Raw genomic sequence first — 23,026 nt, 5'->3', positions numbered from 1 at the left:
GTTGATCTATGCAGAAGCAGCCGAGCCATTTTAAAAAGCCGCGGCAAATGCAAGCGCAACAGCTAAACAAAGCAGCAGTTACACAGAAAAGAGAACAAAGATGAGTTTGCTCTTGGGTCGTAAATGTATCACTGATTATTTTGTACCTACTTATGTGTAATGCTATGTTTTAATATGAGCATTTATTAAAACAGAAATGTGTATTTTAAGAATACGTTTTATAACGTGCTCCAAGCATTCAACACATCAAGTTGGCTTCAGCCCCGCGCTTCGGGAAAGTTGAACTGAGCAGAGCAGCTGGTTACTCGCGTAACACTGAACCGAGCTCTCTTTCAGGACGTTTGCGTCCTCCTGCACCCTGAACGAACAAATACAAATCGCATTTTAAATAAACATAAGAAAAAGCGAAAAGTGAAAGAGCTCAATTCAGCAGCGTGGCGTTCTGGTGTTCAGGGAGCAAGAGACGCGTCTCAAAGTCTTCTTGCTTTTGTACCGACAACAAATACATACTAAATATGTGGAAATACCCGTCTTGGAAAGTGTATTCGAAAAAGTCGGTAGTTATGTCTTCAGTGAAAGTAAAGCGTTGGAAAGAACTCGGATGCGTATCTTTATAATGGATGCATTTGTCTCTTAAAGTGACCGCGCCTAATTTACTAGCTCTGCTGTCAGTGTCTTTAATGTATGAAAATGAAAGTAAATTACTCACTGCTCTTGATTTAATTACTTTGTAGTTTTAACAAGAATTTATCCAAAGTCAATCCGAAAATCAGATAGAATAGATTATATTGTTTTACTAGTGACTAAAAAAAAATAAAAATAAATTATTAGGGACCTGAGCATGTTTTGCTTAAGTGTTTCTTTCTTTAATTTCTAATGCAACCTTTTCACACCACAGACTGAACCAAATTAAGCATTGCATCAGACATTATCAAGATGAATTTGTTGTTCTGACACAGTTTAACCCTGAGTTATGTCATATTTTATTACCAATTTCTAAACTACAGCAAATAAACTGTGATATTGTAAGAAACGTTGAAGGTGTCTGAATACATTTTGGTTTGATTGTGTATTTTATTTTACAGTGAAGACTATGCAGTGCTATTTTAAATGAACAAAAACAAACTTAAAAAAATGTAAACTTTGTGTAAATAGCACAAATAAAGAAATAAATATAATATAGGTGGTTGTCTATTTCAATAATACTGTACTTCATCTTGAAAGAATGTCATATGCATTGCATATCATTCAGGACGAATGCATATCTTTTTCAGAGAGCATGTTTATTTTTCATTGAGAGCAGGCCTTATGTTTATTTTATAAATACCATTCCATAACAGACTGATGGAAACATTTAGTCAAGTCAAAATGTATTTACCTTTATTGAAAAGCACATAAAATAACTGATTTCAACATTTACAGTGCTTTCCTATAATGCATAGGCTATCAAGCAAAGCACTGAGATTCTAGATTCACTATCCAGAAATGTAATATACCACCAAAAGTGATTCATGTAATCAAAGATTAAATTGATCTTACATTTAAGAAATAGGGTCCGTGTACGGTCCGTGTATAATCAGGGTATAATCAGGGTATCTTCCGTCCATTCCAAATCCGTTTCAAATTAAAAAAACAGAAAACGAGAAACTCAAGAGGATTCAAGTGAGAGAACATGAATTCAATAATGAGAAATTGAAAAATGGCTCGTTTATTCGTTATTCCATCTAGGTTAACAAACGGAAAATGAGTTTTTGACTTGATTTCTCATTTTGTCGTTTTAGGTTTAAAAAACGGCTTACGGCTTCAATATTTCATACGCACTTGTGGGCGGAGCTGAAACGCTCCTTTCATCTGATTGGTCGGATCGCTCCGCCTTCAACTCGATCTTACATTCTTTCAGAATAAGAGTCTTATAAGAGTAGTGTCTGAAACCACCGCTCACTGTTAATTAACATAATATTTGAGTCAGATGTTGCTGCGCACATAATTCGTGCTGCTGTGACTTGCAAGTCACGCCTTTAAATTATTTCTAGGTTATTGTATTGTATGAATATTGTCCCACTGTAAGTACAGTGCAAATAGTTCTGTCTCCTGGGATAAAAGTGAAGTGGAAATAAAAATCAATAATAGACTGAACAGTTCCATGATAATATGTCTGTAACATTTACCACTCTCATCTTTTAAGTCAAAAGGCACTAGGTAGGTGTGTGTGACATTAATAATTAATTGGGAAAATTACTATAGTTACATTTATGAAATCAATTAGTAATATTCGTTTTATTACATACTAAATTGAATGGTTTTTCTTTTAGTCTTCTTTGTTGGCCTTGAGAAAGCCAACATATATTTGAACATTATTATCATTTATTATGAGAGTAATTGACAACGACTAAAATTTTAATGTTTCACCAAATTTCCTTCTCAAAAAATCCTAGTGACTTTCATTATCTGAGCAATGAAGGTCTTACACTTAATGTCCACTAGAGGGGGAGACAGGATTTCTATTTACGTAAAGTGGCAAATAAATACATTAATTTAATGTGTACTACCATGAATATGCCATATCTGTGTACACGAATAAACTTCACACTTCAAGCTGTACTTTAAAACTTCCCATTCTGTCTTTTTCAACCTACCTCCAAATGTATTTTAATATATTTTTTATTCACACTGGTTTATGCATTTAATGTTTGTCCATTTGTCCATCTGTTTCATGAGCTGTACATTTTAAGATGTACTCAGTGTTGATAAATCACATGCACTGAATATAAAGTGCTTATGTCAGGACTCTCAGTCCTCCTCTTGGATGGCCAGTGTCCTGCAAAGTTTAGCTACCCCAAATAAACACACCTAAGCTAAGCAAGGTCTTCAGGATCAGTAGCAATGTCCAAGCAAGTGTGTTGAAACTGAACTCTGCAGAACATGGTTCTCCCGGTTCAGGACTGGGTTTTAAATCTATAAATGCATTTGTACAGTTGGGTGTCTGCATGCAGAGGTGTACTTCAGTAAGTACAATGTAAACTGTAATCTATAAAGACAAATCTTCAGATAAGCATTAAGGCCACTGCCTTGAGGTCTCCATCCATTGGTCAAAACAGACCTCGCACCCCACCACACTCCTGCTAGCTGTCAACATTAATTGCGGCTGGTGCCAAATAAAAATTATTATGTGTTCCTTTGTGCATTGTTCAAATTCACTACCCTTTCGTTATTTTCGGGATGAAAACATCCACTCAATTAAACTGCTATAAGCATTAGATCATTTTTTCCCCCCTAATTTATTGTTGGTGTCTTTTTTTTTTCACTCTCTCTCTCTCTCTCTCCTACACACATACACACACTATAATTTGCTGTTAAACTCCATATAACTCTATATACAGGCCAGAAACTAAGCCTTTTTTTGCACAGGCCTAAAGGGTTAATGGTCCCACCTAGTGATCAACTGTAAAAATAACAAATGTTACCTCTTCCCAACAGGGAAAACCACCAACAATCAAGAGTGCATGATTATATGGTGTCATGGCTTTGAAATCAAAAAATGTCGTTATAATTGAAGTCAATGGGACAAAAACAGCCACCAACAATAAATGAGGGAGAAAAAATTAAAATCTAATGCTGCACAAAACTAACAATACATCAAAGCTAATCTACAGTTACTAATCTTTGACATGCCCAAGACTGTCATAAAAGGTAAAAAAAAAAATCCAGTCCACAATTTTGTGTGTGTTTTTTCTTCCCAAATCAGTGACATAATTTATGAACTTGGTAATTAAAGAGTTAAAATCTTGGATTTTTTTTTAAACATTTGGTAGTTTGATCAGGACTGAGGGTGATTAATAGATTTATGCAAAAAAAAAAAAAAAATCTTTATCTGAGACATTTTTACAGCATTTTAATTTAGTGGGTGTTTTCATCCCAAACATAACAAAAGGGTAGTGAATTTACCCACAGTATACTGTTGAGTTTTTGAAAAATTTCAAGCATTTTCCCAAAATAAGTGTCAAAATAAGATTTGTCACCAATCATTCCATTAGCTGCAACACAAAGAAAGTTGTGGCCAAAATAAAACTCAACTTTACCCCCTAGTGGACGAAAACGTCCCCAACAACGCATATGGGGTATTATGTAACAGCAAGTCATTTGTGCAAGTACATTTGACTTGCAGTTTTTCCAAAACTTAATCATTTTTATTTGGTACCAGCTGCAGTAGTTAATGTTGTTTTATATTATACAGCTATCATTGAGCTAAGGTATACCCCCCTACCACCCCATCTATCATTGAAGAACCTGTGTTACACAGATATGGCATATTCATGGTAGTACACATGAAATTAATGTATTTATCTGTCATTTAAACTTACATAAACAGAAATCCTGTCTCCCCCTCTAGTGGACCTTAAGTGTAAGACCTTCATTGCTCAGATAATGAAAGTCACTAGGATTTTTTGAGAAGAAAAAAGTCTGACCAGTTACAGCAACGAGTCAAACGAGTCTGAAGATCTGAGCTGAATTTGGTGAAACAATAAAATTTTAGTCGTTGTCAAGGCCAACAAAGAAGACTAAAAGAGAAACATCATTCAATTTTGTCTGTAATAAAACTAATAATTCTAATTTATTTCATAAATTTAACTATATTAATTTCCACAATTAATTATTAATGTCACACACACCTACCTAGTGCCATTAGACTTAAAAGATGAGAGTGGTAAATGTTACAGACATATTATCATGGTAATGTTCAGTCTATTATTGATTTTTATTTCCACTTCACTTTTATCCCAGGAGACAGAACTATTTGCACTGTACTTACAGTGGGACAATATTCATACAATACTATAACCTAGAAATAATTTAAAGGGGTGACTTACAAGTCGCAACAACGCGAATTATGTGTCTACATCTGGTTTCAGATATTGCTCTTGTAAGACTCTTATTCTGAAAGACTGAGGAGCCCGAGTTGAAGGCGGAGCGATCCGACCAATCAGATGAAAGGAGCGTTTCAGGTCCGCCCACAAGTGCGAATGAAATATTGAAGCGTTCTGCATTTGAGCAGTGTGTCACCAGTGAGAAAACCGAAAATCTAATTTGGTAGGCTCCTTACGCACCGCAGCGCGATGACGTGAGACGTGCCGTCACGTCCAGTAAGTGCTGTTTAAATGCTGCTTGATGGTGACAGTAGCCTACAACATAATTGGTATCGGTCGTCTAAATTTGAAGGCTTTTGAGCAGAACTCAGAATTATGAATGTTGTTATTTATTTATTTATATTGTTATTATTATTATTATTATTATTATTATTATTATTATTATTATTAATATCACGTGAAACCGTGTGATCGAAATGCAACAGCATGACCGTATATTAAATGAAAGGAAAATGCATTTTATTAAACTGCAGCGTTGCAGTAGATTTGACATTTTAGATGCATTATTATTCATTATGTGAAATTATTATTAAACGACTCTGTACAGCATGGTCATATCATTTCAGCATCTGAAGGAATTTTGCGTGCTCAAAGACCGCGGCCTAAATCCAAACACACACACAAAATAAAAATTGGCAAAAAATATCACATAACATTAAAGCCTCAAATGCATTTACCTTTATTGAAAAGCATATAAAATAACTGATTTCAACATTTACAGCACTCTCTTAATGCATAGACTATCAAGTAAAGCACGCTGAGATTCTAGATTCACTATCAAAAAATATAATATACCACCAAAAAAGCTTTCACCTGCATGTTCACTGAAGCTGAGCAGGGCTGAGGCTGGCCAGTACCAGGATGGGAGGAACAGGTTGCTGCTGGAAGAGTGTTAGTGTTAGTGAGGCCAGCAGGGGGAGCATCCTGTGCTCTGAGAGAGTCCCAATAAACTATAGTGTAAAAAGACACTTGTGTATTTAATTTGAACCCCAGAGTCTTTCTCTTAAAGATTAGGGGTGTAAAACACAACATAGCACAAATAGCGCACAAGTTGACTTATCTTCCGTTTTTACTTTTGTGTGTGTATGTGTGTGTGTGTGTGCTTGGATGAACAAATAGACTAAAATACAGACAAGATCACATTAGCATGCATGTCTTAGTAAACACAGTTGGTTAGGATTATGTCTTAAAGTAAAAGAAAAAGAAAACACGTGTGTATCAGTATATTGGATCCGTGCTTTCCATCTTAAAGTGGAAGCAGACAATAAAGCTCCGTCAAAGAAAACTAAATCTCTTAACTGCTCTTGACTGAACAACCTTTGTAACTTTAATAAGGATAATTGAATTTATAAAGTGAAGATTATGCAGGGTTATTTTACATATAATTATTACATTTCTGCATCTGACTTACCTGAAAGAACCTGAAAGGCACTGTTTATTTGATTTGTGTCTTTGCATTCTGTGTGTGTGTGTGTGTGTGTATATATATATATATATATAGTTTTTAATATCATGATATTGATAAATAAATCAATATATTCCTGGATCGAACTGTATCAAAATTGTATTGTAGAATTTTTTGATGTATCTGCAAACATTGTATCATACACGTGTTTTCTCCTTCTTTGTTAAATGCAGGTTCTCATCTTGGTCTGTTGTTATACTGTAGACTTATGCAGGACAGGAAGAAGCCCCTCTCCTACAAACTAAACACCCACCAAATGTCATGCACAAGATGCTGTGACCCAAAAGATCAAAGAAGTTTTCTTAAGAAAAACCAACCACAGGTTTCAGTTTTACTCAGAGGCTGAGCTGTGAGCGTCAGTTTATATTTCAGTAAACCTGATTATGTGAGATAGAAGATGCTGTATACTGTAAAAAGCTATACCTTGCAATTGTTACTTTAAAGACCTATTTCCACCTGTTTAAACCACAGTGTTCATTAGGTTGTTGGTATAAATGAATGTGTTTAGGCTGGTTCATTGATCTAAAAGTAATTGAAACTTGAAAGCTAGTTAATGGATATTGTCATTTTGAGGTTACCTTTTTTGTGTATTCTGATTCCATACATACACAAAAACTGTAACTATAGTTACCACCAAAAGCGGGAAAGGGAGGGATTTGTTTCCTTTACATTCAACCACAGTGCTATGCTAGCTTTCACTAGTGTAGACTGTTTGTGCTGCCTCTAAATAGTCAAATCAGCGTCGAGTCGCGTTTTGTGTAGTACCGCCCTATTTTGGGTGATTTCTGTCAAACTAAGAATCGCCCTGAGGGCTCTCATATGCTGCATCCGAAAACTTAGGCAGATGACTTACTGCCTCTCTGTCTAATCAGGCAATGACTTTGCAGGCAGCGTTTTTGCCCGAAGGCACCTCATGAAACGAATTTCGGACAGGCTTCTGAGGCAGCGTAATGGTTTAATGATCTACAGCTAAATATAGAGAGCTTTGGTGATAACTAAGTGGATATTTCATTACTGCAATATTAATTTCTCGCTAGAAATTACATAAAAAGTGGAAAAGGTTGTTCAGAAACATACATTTACACACAAACTGACCAACGACCGCAACTTTCAGACGCCATCTTTATTTTTTTTTTGGCTTAACTGTCACAGAATGGGATTGTGGGATATCAAAGGCAGCGAAGGATACATCAATGCTGTCTTCAGAAATCGGCCAGATGAAGGCATCTCAGGAGACAGGATATGAAGCTGACATTGATTTCGGATGTGCCTTGATGCCTTCCTACCTTGGAATGCGACCTCCGAAGGCAGCATTTTTCAGTTTTGGGATGCAGCCATAGACTTCCATTCAAAGATATATATATATATTTTTTAACTGCAGGCACTGCAATGCAATCTCAATGAGTTCTGGGAGGGCTATCCATAACGTGCTTTCGTCATCGTGCGTAACCTTAACTTGTGCAACGACTGGTGGGACAGTGACATACAATAATATTTAAAAACTATTTAGAATTTTAACAACAAGAAAAAAAAAAAAAAACTCTTTAATATCTTGATCAAAAAACAAAACAAAACAAAAAAACAAAACAAAAGAGAGACGGGGACAGCTATGCCTTTGCCAACTCAAATTCAGCTGAACTTGATCGACATCACGGCGAACGTTACCTCAGCGCAGATTAATTCTATCGTGTCATTGAAAGAAATAATATTAATTTGTCGTAGCAATAAGGATAAATTGACAATTAAAGAATTAAGACCACCAATACCAAATTTAAACATCAAACAAGTATCTACAAAGGGAGCGAAGTCGTATAAACTAGGATTTTCGAGGACTTGGTATGAGAGGAGAAAAGGCCAGCAGGCTTCGAATAAGCTTTTTTTTTTTTTTTTTTTTTTTAATTTAATGACCACACAGCCAAGCTGGTGGAATATGTTTCAGTACAGCTCTTTGGTACAGGTTCCAGCATTACATTAAACAAGCAATAAACATATAAAATAAAATAACATACATATACATACATACAGACACATTGATACATAAAAATACATAAGGGGTCATGCTTAATCCACAGTCCTCAGCGTTCAGAGTTCAAAATGTTTATTGCTATCGGGATTAAACTGTTTTTGAAGTGAGTTGTTCTGAGGGCAGTAGCTGGAAGGCGTATTGTGCAGGGTGGGTGATATCAGAAATTATTTTGTGGGCTATGCGTAGTGTCCGTTTGTGGTAGAGTGATTCAAGGGATGGTAGGGGTGAACCAATGACTTAGGATGTTCTGTTGATGATGCACTGTAATCTCTTCCGGGAAAGTGTGTCAAGACTGCCAAGATAGATATGATCTTTGTTGATTTTCCATTTGAGGTTGTTGCTGATATGTGTCCCAAGGAACTTAAATGTATCAATGATGGAAGCTGACGCTTTATTCTGCTGATTTACCGCCGCATTTTGTTCCATCCCGAGATCGTTGACCGACATCGCATGGACAACAGGTGTCACCGAAATGCATCATCTCTCGGAGAAGGTGAAAAAAACATGAGAGAGCAAAGATGCATATGGATAGTAGGGAGCAGTGTAATATAAGGGAGTAATTTGATATAAATGAGCAGTGTAATATAAGTGAGTTGTGTTAACAGTGATTTATGTGAGTTTAATTTCGCATGTCCTATTAAACTGAAATTGAAGTAAAAAGTTTATTTATTTTTATTTTTTTTGGAAAATCCACATCCTGGCATCAGTCTTCATTTGCTGCGGAATTGTGTTAACACGCATATAGAAACAAACGTAGAACAAGAGATTGATTCCTAATGTCAGCTTATTTTTAATTAATACTATAGTAGGTCAGTTCCCTTTACATCTTTAACTATCCGTTAATTTATCAATTTTAATGGGTGACCTATCCTCATTAATCAAGCAAACATTTGGCCCCCTGAGAGAATTGGCAGGAGCCGCCACTGTGTGTGTATATATATATATATATATATATATATATATATATATATATATATATATACAATGTAGTTAATTTAAAGTTCACAAAATATTTCTCTACATCTAGCTATTTAACATAGACTGCTATCTTTCATCAATATAAATAAAATAAAAGTTTTTCACTTATATAAAAATGTAAAGTCTTAAAGACGTGTGTGTGTGTGTGTGTGTGTGTGTGTGTGTGTGTGTGTGTGAACTAAAAAGGGTTTAAACTGTTGTTCTTCAATTCACATTTCAGGCTTAAATTATCAGGAGACCTAATCCAAACTAGAGGTAAAAATTCAGCTGTTCTGAATAAGTCATTATAATCAGTAATTATGTCCCCACTGAATGCAACAAATGCCTCGTTTGTAATGGGTTTTATTGGTTTTGTCTTGTCGTGCCGGACACGGAATGTATGTTACGGGGCATAACATTTACATCACACTCTTGAGTTATTTAGCCAATCACAATGCACTGATAGCTGGCCAATCAGAGCACACCTCGCTTTTCAGAACAATGAGCCTTGTAAATAAACTATATGTTTCAGAAAGGCGGGGCATAGAGGAGCCCCAATAATGTACATTATGTGTAAAATAATGTGTGTTTTGAGATTTAAACCGCATAAACACATTGCATTACACCAAATATACAAAATAATGTAATTTTTAGCAACAGATAACAAAATATATACGAGTGCAACTGAGCATTGAAAAATTAAAGTAAATGGATAAACATGAAACACAGATAAATAAAATAAAATTAAACACAGAAACTAAAATAAATAAACAGAGCACAAAAAAAAATAAACATACACATATGCATAAATGGTTAAAAATGCAGGCTTTTCTGTTTGTTTTTAAGGCCTTATTTATGATCACAAAAAAGGTATTGCATTAGACATTGGATTGTAAGTTAAATCCTAATTTATAAAGAAGGGGAGACCTGCAGGGAGGATGGGGGATAGATAATTACTCAGGCCCAGTGCACAAGCGCCCTATTTCTGAATGATTGGAATTCATTAACATACACGTTTAGGTATCAAGACATTTACGAAGAGTTTGTGAATCCAGAGGAGAGTTTTCGAGATGTTCTGTTCTACATGAAAATTACTAAGAACTTGCTGTGTGGCCTTCGACAACCTTTGAGTCTGACTCTGTGGTTGAGTTTTGATGAGAATCAGTCATCCTGAGGGGTTTAAAGTATGAAATGGTCTCTTAAAAACTTCAACAGCACTTGTCTTGTAATACAATTCTAAATCAAATGGAGCTTTAAGTTCATGTTTTACTATAAAATGTGTGAAAATATCATGAAAATACATAAAATGCAGATGCAAAATAAACATCAAAAGGAAGGAAGACTTTGTTATGGTCACATTTATTTAGATCTCTGTACAAATGTGTTTTGATCTGTGACAGTCACAGACTGCTTGTTCATCAGAATGTGTCTTGTGGTCAATTTTTGTTTGTTGGCGTGTCTCTGAGGTATGAAAAGTGAATCTTTATCAATAGGACGCGGATGAAGTGCTTTTTCCATTACTGCTCACATGATATAATTTCAGTGATTTGCATTGTTATTTTAACTAGTTATTTCCAGGTCTACTGTAGTACCTTCTAAGAAATATTCTTGATACCTTTTTACTTTTATTTATTTTTTTAAATAAAGGTAATATCCTGTCTTTCTGTCAATGTCTGGGAGTCATTTTGAAAGATGGTTAATAATTACTGTAGTTTTGAGGGTGAATCTTACTATAAGTAGGAATGATGGTGATCTTTTTTTTTCAGTAGCATAACAATGCTGCTATCCAAGCATAACATGTAAACTATTTGCTTTTTAGTATGTATGGTGTATTTGTAAAACACGGTTGCTTTTACTGGTCAGAAGCCCACATCTCTGTGATATTCTGGTTTGCTGAATGTTGATATGGCTTGGGTCTTGTGTTTCCGAAAGAAAGCAGAAAGCTCTACAGAAACAGTCATAGATGCCTGAAAGCACTGGACTGACTCTGTACAAGAAAGGTTGCACACATAAGTAGGCTTTCGTCTCTCAGTCCAACTGGTCACTATTTCCAACCTTTACTAAGAAAAAAGTTACATAACACCACTTAACATCAGATGTAGGCCTACAACTCATGTGTAAGTCAACTTTGATGTTGTCGCCCGTCGAGTTTATGACTTCACATGAACATGACGTCTAACAGCCAGATCATATAAACATAAACATTAAAGGTGCACTGTGTAATTTTTAGTGGCATCTAGCAGTGAGGTTGCAAATTGCAACAAACAGCTCAGTCTCCTGCACATACCCTCCCTTTAGAGAAGGAATCACAGGTAAAGATGTCGTCAGTAAAGACAGCAGAGAGGAATGAGATTTCTTTACAAAGGTAAATCTAGGAATTATATTTACTTAATTATTCAATAAATCAATGTTATTGTGAATGTTAATGCACTTGTTCAGTATTGTGTCAGTGTTTATTCACAAAAACAACAAGTGTCCGTTTAGGGCTACTGTAGAAACATGATGGCCACTTCCATGTAAAGGGACCCATGGTTTATGTCAGAAATAGTAACAGCTTTATGCTAGTGTGCAGATCTGAATAAAGCATTATTTTGTGTTCACAATGAAGAACCTCAAGCTGTGTATACAGGCTACTGAGCTTATCTCTTTATGTGTAAATTATATTAGCTATCCTGCAACAAATTTGTGTTTAATGCTTCCATCTTTGAAGAATCCTACAAATTCTGTCACTTCTTAATGAGTGTTGCTTTTGATTTTTACAGAAAAGGGATATAAATTCCCTCAGTATTGAAACTAATACAACATTTGCTAGCAGAACAGCAGAAATAGAACAAAACAGCTTTTTCATTAATAGTGTACACTAAGGGCAGCTGTGGCCTAATGGTTAGAGACCAAATGGTTTGGACTACTTACCAGAAGGTCACAGGTTTAAGTCCCGGTGCTGGCAGGAGTTGTATGTAGGAGGGAGTGAATGAACGATGCTCTCTTCCACCCTCAATACTCATGTCTGAAGTGCTCTTGAGTAAGGCACTGAACCCCCTGGGCACTGGATCTATAGCTGCACACAGCTCTGGGTGTGTGTTCACGGTGTGTTCACTTCTCACTGCTGTGTGTGTGCACTTGGATGGGTTAAATGCAGAGCACCAATTCAGAGTATGGGTTACCATACTTAGCAAATGTCACGACTTTCACTTCATTTTCAATGTCACGACTTTTACACTGCAAACAGTATGTATATTGTATATTACTGTGCCATCTACGGTCCTAAGTTTATCATTAATAAATATTAAATAAAGTGCATAATAAAAAATATTGTAAGTCAATTAACTGATTGTCTTTTCACTGTAATATTTGTTTATTATTATTATTATTATTGTTATTATTAGACTATTATAATTGGTTAATTTTTTTATTAATTTATTTTTTATTTTTTGCTTCAATTTCGATCTCTTTAACGTTCTGAATACTTATGTAAATAATAGCGTACTCTAAATGCTCAACATTTACATTAAATTTCATAAATGCACAAAATGTAAATGTATAAAACGTATATGTATAAATAATATAATAATTTCTTAATTCAAAATAAAATATTAATGAACACATCTCTGATAATCCTGGGTTGCTAAGGTCACGCAGGTTTGTTTATGCATTACATTCGTGGACACAACATAAGGATGTCGTTACCCTCGACAAAATTATCTTGTGGCCACAACATAATATCACATTCCCACGATTGATATAACAATATGACGTTCCTAGAAATTAATATCTTGTGGCCACGACAAAACTAAATAAACTGACCAAGTCATCTTATGGGCACCGTACTATCGCTCCTATAACAGCTTATTTTTATCAGTTCTTTTGCCTTTGGGTAATTTTATTTCTCAGCTCGTTCTAAATCAGATACAGATAAAGTAAAAATTACATGTATATGAATGCATTAGTTAGAGAGCGATTGCATATATAAATTAATTCTACATGGCAGCATATATTTTATTGAGAAATCACAGAACAGCGTTGACAGTACTGCGCTGAATGATTCTCTGCACGCGCAATCACTGAATGACGTATAAGCTACTGCCTGTAGCCTATGTGTGTGCATTACAGTGCAGCAGCACATTAGATTAGAACAGTAATTAACTTACCTGTACAATCAACTGTTTAAAAATTTACTTTCTCCCTTTCGAGCAGCCAGTAATATTTTCACACGTCTTGTAGAGCTTTCTGAGTATACAATGATTTGTCATTTTAACTGTTTTGAAACGGAGCATAAATGTAATCCTGTTGCGCCCTCTATAGGACACAACACAAGTTACACAGAATCACAAAAATGGACTCAACAAACAAAACAGATGGGGGGTCAGTGCCTTGCTCAAGTACACTTCAGCCATGTGTATTTTCGAGTGGAAGACAGCGCTGTTCATTCACTCCCTCCCACCTACAACTCCTGCCAGCACTGAGACTCAAACCTGCGACCTTCTCCTGTCAGCAGTGAGACTCGAATCTGTGACCTTCTCCTGTCAGCACAGAGACTCGAACCTACAACCTTCTCCTGTCAGCACAGAGACTCGAACCTGCAACCTTCTCCTGTCAGCACTGAGACTCGAACCTGCGACCTTCTCCTGTCAGCACAGAGACTCGAATCTGCTACCTTCTCCTGTCAGCACAGAGACTCGAACCTGCGACCTTCTCCTGTCAGCACTGAGACTCGAACCTGCGACCTTCTCCTGTCAGCACAGAGAGTCGAACCTGCGACCTTCTCCTGTCAACACAGAGACTCGAACCTGCAACCTTCTCCTGTCAGCACTGAGACTCGAACCTGCGACCTTCTCCTGTCAGCACTGAGACTCGAACCTGCGACCTTCTCCTGTCAGCACAGAGACTCGAATCTGCTACCTTCTCCTGTCAGCACAGAGACTCAAACCTGCGAATTTCTCCTGCCAGCACTGAGACTCGAACCTACAACCTTCTCCTGTCAGCACCGAGACTCGAACCTGCGACCTTCTCCTGTCAGCACAGAGATTCGAACCTGCGACCTTCTCCCGTCAACACAGTGACTCGAACCTGCAACCTTCTCCTGTTAGCACAGAGACTCGAACCTGCGACCTTCTCCTGTTAACACAGACACTCAAACCTACGACCTTCTGGTTGCTAGTCCAACTCTCTAACCATTAGGCCATAATAGCTGCCCTTTATGGTTAATATGGTTAATTTATGGAGACAGACCGAAACACACCAACACCAACAATACAACAATAATATAATAATGTAAACGACCATCAAAATTAATTTATTCAACTTTATACATTAGCTAATATACAGAGTAACATACAATACATGATATGCTTTAGTATTTAGCATTCTATTTAAGTATTTGATAAAAACAAGGTGAAATATACTGTACTTTATGCTGATGGAATTAGGAAATAATATAATAAACTGACGCTTGCCTTCATGATTTCACTCATATGCGCTGAAGAGGAAATGAGAACTGGATTCAATGGAACAACTGTAAATCACATAGTCCTACGTCAATCTGAGGCAATCCATGTGTTGAAAAGTTTGTTGACTGATTGGTAGATGTAGAACCAATCATAGAATAACACCAGAACAATGCAGTATTTTCTTTTTTTAGTAACTTAAACATTTGGTGTATTCTCACAGCCCCTTACAACCCTGATGAATATCACCCCATCAAAGGACAATGAAATAAATGTATTTTCATTATTATTAAATTATTTTTATTAAAGTAAAATTTCGAATAATTTAACACTATATGCATATATAAGGTGAGCTGTAAACCCCTTAAAATATGTTTTTTATTGCTAAGATGATAAAAAGTAATCAGTTTCTAAAACAAAATAATAAAATAATAAAAGCATTTCAGTGTTCATTCCAACTGTTGAGTGTAAAATAAAATCATTGGGCAATTTCTTGTCATGTTTCTGAAGAATCAAGTTCAAAGCTGTTCATATAGAAACAGGACAGGAAGAAACTCTTCACTTACAAACTAACAATTACAACTGATCTGATGCACGCTCATCTCAACATGTTTGTCCAAATAAAACCACATTTCTGATGCAAAAAATTAGACTTCAATCCTGGTCAGACGGTGGGGTGGTATTTTAGTATGCAAATTTATTCAAAGAATATAGGAAATGAGAATACAACTCATAACTTGCAAACAGATTAGTAAGTATTAAAATCAGCTTCAAATATAGAAAATACAAATCCCAAAAATAATATAGTTTTAAAAGCAATCCATGTATGATGGATGTTGCCCAATTAAAAGTAATACAAAATGCATTATAATATTCAAAAGTAATCAAGATGTTAAAAATAATAATACAAAGTATACAACAATACCCTGTATATCAAAAGTCAAAAGTTATAATAGTATTCATATAATAACAAATAATATAATAATAATCATATCTGAGATGAATAAAACCTGAGAGAGGTTCAAAGTATTCAAGTGAGCCCGGAATCAAAGATAAAGAAGGTGAGAAAAGACTAAGTCCAGCTAGAAGGGTCTAGGCTGAACTCAGTCTGAGCGTGAGGAAGGAGGGGTGAATTGCCTCCTCTTATAGTCCTGCAAATCTGTATCAAACTAATGCCACGTCTCTGCAGCCACGTCTCAAACAGATATCAAAACATTCGTCATCTTTCTCCGAAAATACATATGAGCTCTTGCAGCCTAATTTCAGTTCCCTATTTCTTAAGGTCAGCAGATTGTTTGTTTAAAGTCCAACTGTCCTACCTCAGAAGATAAATCGTCTTGTTCTCTCTTATTAAGAACCCACAGGGGGAATTAAAATAACTCTAAATAACAGACGTGATTAAATATGAACGTCTCTGAATCATGCGGGTTTTTGTTAGAGGTATAAACATTTCTCGGAAATCTATATCTTTAACTTTTCTTAATTCCATATTGGTATAGAAGTCTTCTAAGTCTAAAGTTCAGCTGAGGCCTTCAGCACAGGCTGTCCTGTACTTTTAAGCACGTAGCAAATGCACACATGACAGAAGTCAAAATTTGGGTTACACCAATTTCTGAAGAAACCCAACCACAGCAGGTTTCAGTTTGAACCTCAGTAAAACTGCCACTGTTAGAGCATACATGCTGTTAATGCTGTACTTTTTCTTTCTTCAAACACTGAAATTGAGAATTATACATAATTTTAAAATCACAACAGTTTATTTACATGTGACGTTGATGTCAGTAACTTGTAAATGTTACGGTATTATAAAAGTACCCCCCCCCAACTCTATATGCAAATGCAGTGTATGAACTAGGAGGGTCAGACTGATCAAAGGAGGATTCACATGTGCTTCAGTGTTTTCAGAGAATGAACAACTGAAGAAAATGTTTCACATGTTTGTTTTGTTCTTTTTGTGCTGCTTGAGTCTGACTGGTGAGTTTTAAAAACATTTTTGTGGTTTATTTCATAATTTTATTATGTTTACTAAATGAATTTGAGTAATAGTGTGCACACTTATATTAAGATTAATATATATATATATATATATATATATATATATATATATATATATATATATATATATATATATATATATATATATATATATATATACCTTTAAGAACTAATATGCACTCTTTAGGTATTTACCTGTATAAAAATAAGCTACACAAGTGCACCTTTTGAAAGGGTACTGCTCACATTGGTACTTTTTTCCTGACAGCATACCGTTATATTTTTGCTGTACCAGATGATTCAGAATTTTAAAATGAAATTTCCACGTCTGAAAAGGACAGAAAAACACTAAATGTAAACGTCTCTGTTTTTCGCTCTACATTGAGGCTCAGAAAGTCAAAACCTTTTATTTGTTTGCTTATCAGGCGATTTTTATATTCTATTGAAGAATTACATTTATATATACTTCTGCAGTAAGACATGTACAAAAGTTATGGAAATGTACTAGTCAAAATGCGTAGGGACCTTGAATCAGTCTGAATTAAAAAAGTAAAAATAACTGAAAGTTTAATTTATTTATTTTTAAAAGTTTAGAAAATATCCAGCACAATTTGACTTGTACTTTCAACCTGCAATAATTCTCAAGTATTTGTTGTTAATAAATTATGTAATTTTAAACACATATTTTCCTCTAGAGCATATAACTTTTAAACAAATTAAAGATTAAGGATATATATATATATATATATATACGTGTGTGATTATTTTTATTTATTTTTTTAAATATAAAACAGGAATTTACAGGAAATCCATAAACAGAATGTTTTCTGTTTGATTTTAAAAGTGACAGTTTATAAAGATGTTATTTGACACATTTTATTTTCTTCTGCAATAGCTACTTATGTCAGAGAGAAACTTTCTTGTAGTCAGTCAAAGAGGAACATATATCAGTCAAAGAGGAAAAATTTACATTATTGATGTTTAACTACAATTGCAAATCCATGGCAGACAAAACGAACTGTAGATTAAAGTTATATATATATATATTTGTCTGTTCTTAACACCTGAACCGTCAACCCCCGTTTTTTAAATCTCAACGTTCATTTATTTTGCCTTTCTGTTGCCGTTTTGGATGTTCTGAAGTTGACATATAAACAATACAATTTACAGTTGATTTGAGGCTCTGTAAATCACCAGATGTATTAAATTGTAAATTCTGTTCTTCAGGTGTGTTTGGTGCTGAAACTAATGAAATACAGTCAGTGTCAGTGACGGAGGGAGATTCTGTCACTTTATACAATAATGTTACTGAAATACAGAAAGATGAAAATATGCTGTGGAAATATGGAGCTGAAGAGTGCATTATAGCTGAAATCAATATAAAGTATGTAATGTTCTCCACACCTGATGATCTTGATGAGAGATTCAGAGACAGACTGAAGCTGGATCAAACTGGATCTCTGACCATCACAAACATCACAACTGAACACACTGGAGTTTATCAACTAGAGTTTAGTGGAGTAAGAAAACAAACATTCAGTGTTTCTGTCTATGGTGAGTAAATAATTTTGTCATATCTTTCAACAGTTTTATTGTATAGGAACTTGTTCAATTTTAAAGCGATTTAACATTTTGGCATGTGAGAAAACATTCAAAGAATGCACAGAAACTATTTTAACTGAACAGAGTAGACATCACTGAATTCAATGATGAACTGCCTTTAACTGTCATTTTGCATTATTGACACTGTTTTCCTAATGAATGTTGTTCAGTTGCTTAGATGCAATGTGTTTTGTTTAAAGCGCTATATAAATAAAGGTGACTTGACTAGACTTAACAAACTCACAATTGTCATTCTGTAACATATTCCACCGGAGGTGAGCTTGATAAACCCCAGTGCAGTTTACTAACATGAAAACAAATACAAATGTAGAAGTGAAAAACTAAATATAAAACCTGACCTGACTTGAAAATATCCAAAAACATAGCCTTAAGCATAAACATGAGCATTGACCTAAATATGGACTCATCAAACAGTAGATTACTTTTAACAATACTTAGACAAGACAACAGAAACATGAGTGTTAGAGAGAGAGAGAGAGAGAGAGAGAGAGAGAGAGAGAGAGTGAGAGAGTAATGACTAACAAATAACAACAGTGAACAATCAAAAAATGAACCAATCAGAACATAACACATATACAGGGAGCACATGGCAACATGAGGTACAAGGAAATACATGACAGGACACATGAACCAAATTACAAAGTAAAACACATAATAAAAAGTGAACCAAGACCCAAAGCAACATGACACATAAGTAGAGAGTATTTTTTTTTAATGAATTACTGTAGTCACCCATTGACTGTGGAATAAATGCATGCTGGATTCTTACAAATGACTGTGAACCAACAGCAAAATCTAACTAACATCACACTCATTCACTGCTCTTGGTTCAATGTGAATTCACATCATAAAGATGTCTTTAACCATGAAACTGTAACTAATGTAATTGTTTACTACTGTAATTATTATGAACCATAATTCAGAATAATGTCGATTAGTGTTGCCGTGTATATTGGGCCATGTAAGTTCATATTCAAATTTATGATCTAACCAAGTCAGAAGTGTGACAAATAGAGCAGACACATACAAGAGAAGTACTACTGTTGGCTTAAATATGTATTATTATTATACTTAATTATACTTACTATAGACTAATGGCTTGATATGTACTGCACAAATTAATACAGAGACACTAATTTGCGCAAAAAGCACTAAATTTTTATTTTTAGGCGTGAATCTTAGTTGAGGATTTGACTTGCTTGTGACTTGCAAAATAATGACTTGGTCCTGTCTCACAGTTCTAGTGTTAAGCCATTAGGCAAGGTAGCCAAGGTACACATAGATAGTAAAATGTGGTCCCATACTGTAATTTTACACTAACTTTTTTTTTTACAGCTTTAAACCAAGCATTTTTTTGATTGATCTGTATTCTCTTTATTCTCATGTTTTCAGCTCTTCTGCCTGTTCCAGTCATCAGCAGTAACTCTTCACAGTGTTCTTCATCATCCTCCTCATCATCAGAGCAGAATTGTTCATTGGTGTGTTCAGTGGTGAATGTGGGTCATGTGACTCTCTCCTGGTACAAAGGAAACAGTTTATTGTCCAGCATCAGTGTGTCTGATCTCAGCATCAGTCTCTCTCTACCTCTGGAGGTGGAATATCAGGATAAAAACAGCTACAGCTGTGTGCTCAACAATCCCATCAGCAACCAGACTCAACATCTGGACATCACTCAGCTCTGTCACACATGTTCAGGTATATCAGTGCTGATATATGTGTTTATTTACTGACCTGATCTCTGTCTTCTGTTGTGACAGATTCACTTACATTAATGATTACCATTACAGACTCAGTCTCTCTGATAGTGCTGATCTCTGCTGCTGCTACTGCATCTATGATGATTATTGCTGGATTTGGGATCTTCTGCATCAGCAGGAAACACAGAAATACTGAACAACAAGGCAAGTGTTACAGACTGACTTTAACAAGCAGTTTTGTAGTTAACATCCTCTAGTTTTTTAAAGAATAATGTTTAAAGAAAATGTCAATGGCCTTATGTCAAATTAAATTTGTTAATGCAATTTTAATGCATCTACTTTTTGTTGTTGAAAAAGTTCAGACTCACGAAGATGAGATCACATATGCTGAGACAACATTCAACAAAACAAACACACATAAATTAGTAAGACAATTAATTATTATTTTGATTGTCTTAATTGATAGCATAATTTTATACCAGAAAATTAGTATATATCACATTTCATTCTTCCTTTTTTCTTTTTTAACAGAAAGCTGAAGAGGATGATCATGTGGATTATGCACCAGTCACATAGAGAAGATTATCAAACTTCAGTTTAGCTGTGTTGTCTGTGGTAACTTTTGAGTCTGAATCTTGTGTGAGAATCAGTCATCCTGAGGGGTAAAACTGAAATGGTCTCTTAAAACTTCAAAAGCACTTGCCTTGTGACACAATTCTAAATCAAATGGAGTAAGTTTTTGTTTTACCCTTAAATGTGTGTAAACTCATGAAAATAGCATAAAATGCAGATGCAAAATACTCATCAAAAGGACGGAAGACTTTGCTGTTTTCACATTTTCTCTACACAAATGTGTTTTGATCTGTGACAGTCACAGACTGCTTGTTCATGAGAATGTGTCTTGTGGTCAGTGTCTGTTTGTAAGTGTGTCTCTGAGGTGTGGAAAGTTCATATTTAATAATAGCATGTGGTTGAAGTGCTTTTTCCATTCCTGCTCACATGAAATCATTTAATTTCTGCTCTAGCTTTCTTTAAAGCTATCAATGCTGCTTGACATAAAGGTCTTAAATCGCACAGAGAATTTACTCTGGAATATATATATATTAGGGGTGTAACGATACGCGTATTCGTATTGAACCGTTCGGTACGACGCTTTCGGTTCGGTACGCGGTACGCATTATGTATACCGAACGGTTCGTTGGAGTAATTAATTATATTTGAAAAAAAAAAAAAAGAGAGAGAAAGAAATATAATGATATGCGTTCAACAAGGTAGCCCAATAACCCAAACAACGTAACAGGCAACGCCCCTGACACTCCCGAAGAAGAAAAAAACACCAACTTATATGTTTATGTTAGGCTACTCAGCAGGCGCTCGCTCACTCAGTACGCGCTGAAGGCTCGTTGCAAAATAGCCAATGCGTTTAACAGACTAGAAATGAGAAGATCCTCCAATAACCAACAGGTCTGGTGTTTGGGTGCACTTTGGATTCCCTTTAAGCTATAATGGTGATGGCAAGAGAGTGGTGGATAAAAAAACAACGGTATGTCGCATCTGCAACATGACGGTACACCAGCGGGATTACAAAAAAAAAAAAAAACCAGCGGGAATATCTGGGATATATGCGTCAGTACTATCTGGGAAAAGACGAAAAAAAGGAGAAACATGCACGCAGCAAACTATCCCTGCAGCATTTAGACACTATAGCTTACAGGGAATCCAACCCAAACACCAGACCTGTTGGTTATTTTAGGATCTTATATTTCTGGTCTGTTAAAGGCATTCGACATTTTGCAACGAGCCTTCAGCGCGTGCTGAGTGAGCGAGCGCCTTAGGGGCCGTTCACATATCGTGCCTAAAAACGCATGGAAAACGCTAAGCGCGTCTTTCTCCTCCTTTCCAAAGCGCTCGGGCAGAAGCGCTCATGAGGCGTCTGTCTTTGCTAAGCAACAATGACGTGCTCTCTCCATGAGACGCGGAAATTTCAGCGAAGGATAAATGGATTTGCAGCTCTAAAAATCGCTTGCAGTAGCTCTGCTACTGAATTTATTTCAAAATTGCAATCCATATACAACTATGATCAGCTGTTCCTTCATCTTGGCTGAGCTCTCAACGTTGTTACGGGAAAGGATGAAGCTGATTGGTTGGTTCTTGTCACATGACCCGCGGTGCGCTTGCGGCATTCTGAAAAGTTGAGATGTTTTTACATTTTGCTGTATCTAAAACGTATCGAACCGAACCGTGACATCAGTGTATCGTATCGAACCGAACCGTGAATTTTGTGAACCGTTACACCCCTAATATATATATATATATATATATATATATATATATATATATATATATATATATATATATATATATATATATATTTGTGTGCATATATATTGACCTTTTATATATATGCTACATCTGCAGTGATCCTGCAGCTAAGCATGGCTTTTTTTCACAAGTTATTTCCAGCTTTTCTGTAATACCTTCTAAGAACTATTCTTGATATCCTGTTTTTCTGTCAATGTCTGGGAGTCATTTTATGTATAAATGTAATATATGATTTACAGTTCATGATTGATGGTTAAAATTTACTGTCGTTTTAATCAGTTTTGAGGTACTGTAAAACTAACAAAAAGTAGCAATGATGCTAATCTTTTATTTATTTTTAATTTTCAGTACCATAACAATGCTGCTATTCAAACATAAAATGTAAACCATTTGCTTTTTAATTTTATTGGGGGTAAAAAAAAGAAAGACTTAATTTTATTTATGAATAGGCCTATAGTTTGTACAAGTTAGTATGGTGTACTGGTTGATATCAGTACCTATTTAAAACATAGTTACAGTTACTGGTCAAAACCCCACATCTTTGTGATATTCTGGTTTGTCGAATGTTTATA

General features: G+C 35.3%; 1 long non-coding RNA gene across 1 annotated transcript; it reads left to right on the top strand.

Annotated features, from left to right (window-relative positions):
* Nucleotides 1-20,101: 20,101 nt before the first annotated feature.
* LOC113077363 (uncharacterized) lies at nucleotides 20,102-21,233 on the top strand. Its single transcript, XR_003281312.1, has 3 exons — nucleotides 20,102-20,130; nucleotides 20,223-20,557; nucleotides 20,664-21,233. It is a non-coding gene; the product is annotated as an uncharacterized LOC113077363 (long non-coding RNA).
* Nucleotides 21,234-23,026: the final 1,793 nt, after the last annotated feature.

The sequence above is a fragment of the Carassius auratus genome, unplaced genomic scaffold (genome assembly GCF_003368295.1).
Source record: "Carassius auratus strain Wakin unplaced genomic scaffold, ASM336829v1 scaf_tig00022400, whole genome shotgun sequence".
NCBI classification, from domain to species: domain Eukaryota; kingdom Metazoa; phylum Chordata; class Actinopteri; order Cypriniformes; family Cyprinidae; genus Carassius; species Carassius auratus.
This window is presented reverse-complemented; position numbering and strand designations above follow the sequence as displayed.